Source organism: Chrysochloris asiatica, unplaced genomic scaffold (assembly GCF_000296735.1).
Source record: "Chrysochloris asiatica unplaced genomic scaffold, ChrAsi1.0 scaffold00008, whole genome shotgun sequence".
Taxonomy (NCBI): domain Eukaryota; kingdom Metazoa; phylum Chordata; class Mammalia; order Afrosoricida; family Chrysochloridae; genus Chrysochloris; species Chrysochloris asiatica.
The window spans coordinates 32692324-32699590 of NW_006408526.1; the positions used below are offsets into that span (position 1 = coordinate 32692324).

A 7267-nucleotide genomic window follows, 5' to 3' on the forward strand; every position below is an offset into this window, starting at 1 on the left:
GAGTGCCAACCTCAGGTTATCATTTTTCTATTTAAATATAAAAAACTTGACTTATTTTCCTGTGTGGTTGATGAAAACAGAATGATTATTTTTTGGTTCCATCATGCATTCTGTCTTCCTTCTTCCAATTATTCTGTAGACTCTTGAGTGAGAAATCGAATGAACAGTTTTTCTTTGGCTCCTTTTGTCTTCTGCACAATAGCTGCTCTATAGATATCTGTTGCTGCTGTGGATGTTGATTGCATCCCTTGCTGTGCCTGAGAGCCCACATCTAGGCAGCAGGAGGCTGGTATCAGCCAAGAAAGCCTGGTTCTCTCTTTGGCTGTGTCTTCACTTGTTTCTTGGGGTATTGTCCAGATGTGGTAGTGGCAAGAAGAAGCTAAGGAAAGGCTCTTTGAGAGAAAAGGGTAAAACTGAGAGGGGCTATTTTTAGGTAGCCATCAAAGCCTACTTCACAAGATCTTAACAAGAGACATCGTCCCTTTTTCAGGAATTATGCATACATGTGAGTCAACATATGATTATTGAATTATTGGTGGTGGTGGTGGTTATGTTCCGTGGAGTCGGTTCCTACTCACAGGGACCCTGTATAGGGTTTCCAAGGCTATAAATCTTTACGGGAGCAGACACCATCATCTTTCTCCCATGGAACTGCTGGTAGTTTCAAACTGCTGACCTTGAGATTAGCAGCCTGACTCATGATCACTACACTATAGAAGGTCAGTATTTTGGAGAGACTGGAAAGGACCTTCATGGTCATTGTACCAACTCTGACTCACTTAAAGAATCTCCTCTCACATTGTTGGCAGGTTATATTCAATCTTCACTTGAATGCCTCTAATGAATGGTGAGTCCATTACCACTAAAGCAGAGATGATTGCTATGTTAGTTACCTAGCACTGCTATAATAGAAAGACCACAAGGAGAGGGCTTTAACAAATAGAAGTTTATTCTTTCACAGTTTGGGAGGCTAGAAGTCCAAACTCAGAGCACCAGCTCTGCAAAGTGGTCCTTGTTTCCTTTCAGCATCTGTAGGCCTTGTGTTTCTTGGAGATCTCCATGTTCTAATCTTCCTCTGGATCTAGCAGCTTTACAGTGCAGGGACCCCAGGTCCAGAGGATGTCCTCCACTTCAGGCTCGTCTATCTTGGTCTTAGGTCCTTCTTTTTCTGTTTAATCTCTTTTTTTTTATCTCTTGTAAAATAAAGATGTTACATGTCACACCCTTAGGAAATCTCCCATAAATTAGATCAGAGTGGTGGTGGGACTAAGAGTTGTGAATCCCACCCTTAATCCTCTTATTGGTTTATCACATCAAATCACATCGTGGGGGATAGCTACATCTCAGCTGCCAAACTACTGACAATCTTGGCCCAGTCAAGTTGACATAAAACTTCAATTCTCACAACTACCTAATCGTATCTTTTCTGTCTATTACCCACTTTCCAAACCAGGACTCCATTTTAATTACTTATTCTCTTCTATGTACCAAGGAGAGATTCATAATTGGTATAGGAAGTTGTAATGAGTTCATTTCCCTTCCAGTGAATGATTCAGGCCAGAGGATGGTCATGTAGCACATTTCTATCTAATGAGGTTGAAGGGACATCAGCTTGGGGCTTCTTTTTTAAAAAGAATATAGGAAGAGTTGGCCTCTTCTATTAGAAATTTGAGTATAGATGTAATGTCTGGAACTGTGGCAGCTAGTTTGTGCCATGAGGGGGCTAAACTGAGGGCAAAATGGGCAGGCTAAGGTGGAAAGAATAGAAATATGTAAAAACAAATCAATCAATCAAGCAAGCAAGCAAGCAAGCTGGCAGGCAAACAAACTGGAGTCACTGATGTAGTCATTGAGCTGCTGAATTAACTAGACCTGGGTCTGCTCCACCTTGGGATTCTTGATATCTAAAGTAAAGCTTTTGGAGTCCTGGTGTGGCGCTGTGGGCTCATGCATAAGACAGCAAAGTCATTTGAACTGCATGGTTGGTGGTTCAAGCTCACCAGCTGCTCCTTGGAAACCCTATACAAAGTCGCCATGGGTCAGAATCGACTCGATGGCACTTAACAACAACAAAGTAAACCTTTATTATTTAAGCTCATTGAGATGGGATTTTTCTATTCCTAATTGTAAAAATCTTTCTTACCAGTACAACGCCTCTTTCAGATTTTGATTCAAAATTTGCCTGCTCACAGAGGCCTCCCCTGGCATGCTCTCAAAAACTCCAGCCCTATTTCCTGATACTTTTTATTTCCTTTCCATGCTTCATGGATCTCTTCAGCAATTCTCACTATCTAACATACATGCCTCTTATTTGTTTATCATGCATATTGCCTATGTCCTCATTTAAATTTATGCCACGTGGACAGGGATTTTTGTCAGTTTTGTTCACTTCCGTATAGATAGTGGCTAAAGGAGACAACTCTTTAGTGTTGGGCTTTTTTTGTGTGTGAATCACATCTTATTTATCATTTTTGTTTACAATTGAAACTCTGGGCATTAAAAGTTAAACATTCTTTCCTGTGAGCTTCTTATACACACCAGACAAAGTTTCAGCATTGGGTTCTATGCTGTTCTGCTGTGCTTTGGACAAATGAACCTTTAAAAGACGGTTGCCATCCAACTTTACTCAGATTCTCTTGCCCACGATTCCACTTGGGAAAACCAAGTCTTCAAGGATTGCATCAAGCACAGCAGTCAGAGTGAGGCTCCCAGGATGCCTTTGCCTATTTTTTGTATTCCCAGTTGATTTGGGCAGAATTCTCCTCTGAGCAATAGAGACCATGTGCTTTCCACTGAACTTTTTCTCCACTTCACATACTAGTTGGACTTGAATTTTCTGGAAAGACTTTAGTTGAGGAACAGGACAAATTGTAATAGCTTTCTGACCACCACCAACTTCAGTTGCCAAGCTGCAGTTATGTTCAGCTCTCTTAACTGAGCCTTTAGGTCTGAGTTCATCTCCAGCTCAAGAAGAGTCTGAGAAATACCAGACTCGAATGCATCTGGCTTTCTGCCATTGGACTTCACAATCTTCACACTTGGACTGAACCTGGTCTTTTTCTTGCTGAGCACTAGCTTAGGAAGAGTCTTTTTAAAAAGTTTTTATTGTGAATTATGTGTTAGTTCACATGGGTGAACATTACCTTTACATTCATCCTATCGTACTTTGTTTCATTGCAATGATCACAATCCCCTACATGCATCATCAAACACCTAAAGGGTACACCCCACACTTCTGCACCCCCCACCCCAACTGGCCACCAGTACTCAACCCCTCTCCCTCCCTGAGTCCAGAGTCCCCAGCTGCTCCTTCTGTCCACATCATTGCCTCTGTCTCCATCCCTAGTGTCACTGCCTCTCTGGACACAGTCTCCCTTGATGGTTCCAGGGATCTGTGCTCCTGGACTGCAAAATCAGCCACTCCCCTCCTTTTATTACCAAACATTTACATTTACCTTTCCAACCCTCACTGGCAGACCTGATAGCCATCATTCCCTATTGAACCACAGGAGTCCTTTCCCCTCACCTTTTATTAACCCCATCCAGACAGGTTGGAAACAATTCAGTTGAAGTTCTACCTTTCCCTGTAACCCTGTATTCCCGGAGCTAGTTTCCCTATTGAAAACTTGTAAGCCAGTCCCATCTTGCCTTTGTAGTCCCCCCATTTTGGGTAGCCAATGTCTAAGTTCCCCCTCCCTGTTGGCCCTGTGTACCAAGAGGGTGGGAATGATCCTCACTGTAGAGATTTGTCTGCTCCTTTGTTATACTGCATCCACAAGCATAGGTCAAGTTCATCCACTTGTAGTGGGTTACTCCTTTCTTTTTCCCCCTCTGCTTTCTCCTCTAGTCGTGTTCTGATCATCCAGCCATTGATGCCAGGTCAAATGGGTACTATCTGCAAGTGTGGGTGTTCTTGTACATCCCCCCTCACTTTATATCAGCTGGATTCTTCCGTTCTAGTCCTATGGGGCCATGTCCCTTCCCCTGGGCCCAGGGGTTCCCAGGTCTCATACTGCTGGTTAACCAGGTCTCAATCCAGGTTAACAGGAGTCTATTGAATGTGGCTGGATTTAGTTCACAACTTTATTGCTATTTTTCCCCCTCTTCCACTTATTGGTGACCAACGTGGTCAGCAGCAGGACCATATGTCTGCTAGTGTATTCCATTTGAGTTTCAGTCTTGGAAGGGGGTTTACCTTGAGGGGACCTGACCACTTGCCTTGATGGCTACCTGGGGAACAACTTGCTTGTTCTTGTAGTAGTCAAATGGACTGCTGCTATTTTTTTTTTTTTTTCCTGCTGGTCTTTCTTTCAAGAAGTAGCTACTGTTCTTCTAGCTGCTCCAGACTGGTCTGCTTGTCCTTTCATGTGGGAATGCCCCACCTCAGAAGATTCTGCATGAGGACCAGGATTGCACCTATGGTCTTGTACAGTGCAAAGGCTCTGCAGAGAGCCTCCTTCACTGGGCAAGTTCTAGCCCCATTTTAGTTATTCCAAACAGTTATAGGCTGAAGATGAACTTACAAGCTTTCTCTGGTGATGTTTCTAGCTATTCCTCTCTCTCCCCTTCAAGTGTCTATTTTACAATAGTAGGCAAGGGAGACCAAGATTCACCAAACAGGCAAGCATGTTAACATCATTTCCCCACTTTTACCCATTCAAACCCTGTTGTTTCACGTTGGTGCTCAGATCATTATTTACCTCTGTCCCATTTAGCCCATGTAAACCTGCCTAGCTATTCTCCCATCCACCTTATTTTTCCTTTCCCCTTCCCCTTCTAGTGTATTGCCCCCTTCCAGCACCAAACTATCCTGTGTCTATTCCATACCCTGTGTTCCACATTCTCCTTCCTCCCCCTCACTCCACCCCTACACCCAAGTAACTACCACCACCACCAACAAAAAGATAATAATAATCATCATAAAAATAAAGTTAAAAAAATAAAAGATAATTTTTCCCCCTTTCAGTGTGGGTGCTTTTTCTTAATTTTTTACAATAATGGCTCTATGCCGTATTTCTCCTTTTGTGACTGACTAATTTCATTCAGCATAATGTCCTCAAGGTTCATCCATGTTATGCGGTGGCTTGCTTCTTCCTTATTATTCTTCAGGGTAGCATAGTATTCCATTGTGTGTATGTACCAACGTTTATTATTTATCCATTCTTCCATAGATGGGCACTTAGGCTGATTCCATCTTTTCACTATTGTAAATAGTGCTGCTATGAACATTGGTGTGCATATATCTACTTGTGTTATGGTTCGTATTTCTTGTGGGTAAATACCAAGTAGAAGAATTGCTGGATCATAAGGTATCTCCATTTCCAATCTTCTGAGGAAATGCCATTTTTTTTTCCATAGTGGTTGGACCATTTTTCAATCCCCCCAGCAATGTAGTAGGATCTCAGTCTCTCCACATCCTTGCCAACACTTATTGTCCTCTACTTTTTTAAATCTTTGCTATTATTGCTGGTGTGAGATGATATCTTATTGTTGTTTTTATTTGCATCTCTCTAATGGCTAGTGATCCACCACTCGTCTGTCAGTTTGTCGTACTGTGGTGGCTTGTGAGTTGCTGTGATTCTGAAAGCTATGCCACTGGTATTTTAAATATCAGCAGGGTCACCCATGGTGGACAGGTTTCAGATGAGCTTCCAGATGAATCCAGACTAGGAAGAAGGAATGATGAACTACTTCCGAATATTTAGTCACTGAAAACCTTATGAATAGCAGAGAAACACTGTCAGATATAGTGCCAAAAATGAGTCCCTCAGGTTGGAAGGCACTCAAAATGCAACTGGGGAAGAGCTGCCTCCTCAAAGTAGAGAGTTGACCGTGATGACGCGAATGGAGTAAAGCCCGCAGGACCTTCATTTGCTGATGAATGAAAAGAAACAGCTGTAAACATCCATTGAAAATCAGAACATGGAATGTACGAAGTATGAATCTGGGAAAATTGGAAGTTGTCAAAAATGAAATGGAATGCATAAACGTTGATATCTTAGGCATTAGTGAGCTGAAATGAACTGGTATTGGCCATTTTGAATCTGACAACCAGGTGGTTTACTATGCCAGGAATGACAAATTGAAGAGGAATGGTGTTGCATTCATTGTCAAAAAGAACATATCCAGATCAGTCATGAGGTATAATGCTGTCTGTGATAGGATAATATCCATGCACCTATAGGGAAGCCCAGTTAATACCACTATTATTCAAATTTACGCACCAACCACTAAAGCCAATGAGGATGATATAAAAGAATTCTACCAACTTCTTCAATTTGAAATTGATCAAACATGCAATCAAGATATATTGATCATTACTGGTGATTGGAATGCAAAGGTAGGAAGCAAAGAGGAAGGATCACTAATTGGAAAATATAGCCTTGGTGATAGAAATGGTGCTGGAGAATGCATGAAAGAATTCTGCAAAATCAATGAATTGTTCATTTCAAATACCTTGATGACTATACACATATTTGAATACATAGAAATCAAATTGACTACATCTGCAAAAGGAGACGATAGAAAAGATCCTTATCATCAGTGATTATATATGCTCTTGATTATGCTGAGGAATTTCCTTCAATTCCTACTTTGTTGAGTGTTTTTATCAGGAATAGATGTTTGATTTTGTCAAATGCCTTTTCTCTATCAACCGATATGATCGTGGCTTTTTTTTTTTTCATTCATTTTTCTTGTATATATGGTGAATTACATTGATTGGTTTTCTACTGTGAACCATCCTTGCATCCCTGATATGAATCCCACTTGGTCATGATGTATTATTTTTCTGATGTACTCCTGGATTCTGTTGGCTAGGATTTTGTTGAGAATTTTTGCATCTATGTTCATGAGGGATGTTGGTCTGTAATTTTCTTTCTTAGTAATGTCCTTCCCTGGTTTTGGTATGAGGGTTATGCTTGCTTCATACGATGTATTAGGAAGATTTCCATCCTCCTCTATATTCTGGAATAATTTGAGTAGAATTGGTGACTCTTCCCTGAATGTTTGGTAGAAGTCGCCAGTGAAGCCATGTGGAACTAGACTTCTTTTGGTTGGGATTTTTTGATGACCGGATCAATTTCTTCTATTGTTATGGGTCTTCTCAAGTCTTCAACTTGACTTGAGTTTATGTAGGTCACTCTGTGTGAGTTTAGGTAGGTCACGTTTTTCTAAAAATGTATCCATCTCTTCTAATTTTTCAAATTTGTTGGAGTACAACTCTTCATAGTATTCTGTTATTATCCTTTTGATTTCCTTTGGTTCC

At 41.1% G+C, this 7267-nt stretch overlaps 1 pseudogene; it reads right to left on the reverse strand.

The window, feature by feature from the left end:
* Positions 1 to 2475: 2475 nt before the first annotated feature.
* Positions 2476 to 7267, reverse strand: part of LOC102831273 — a 54069-nt pseudogene continuing 49277 nt past the window's right edge.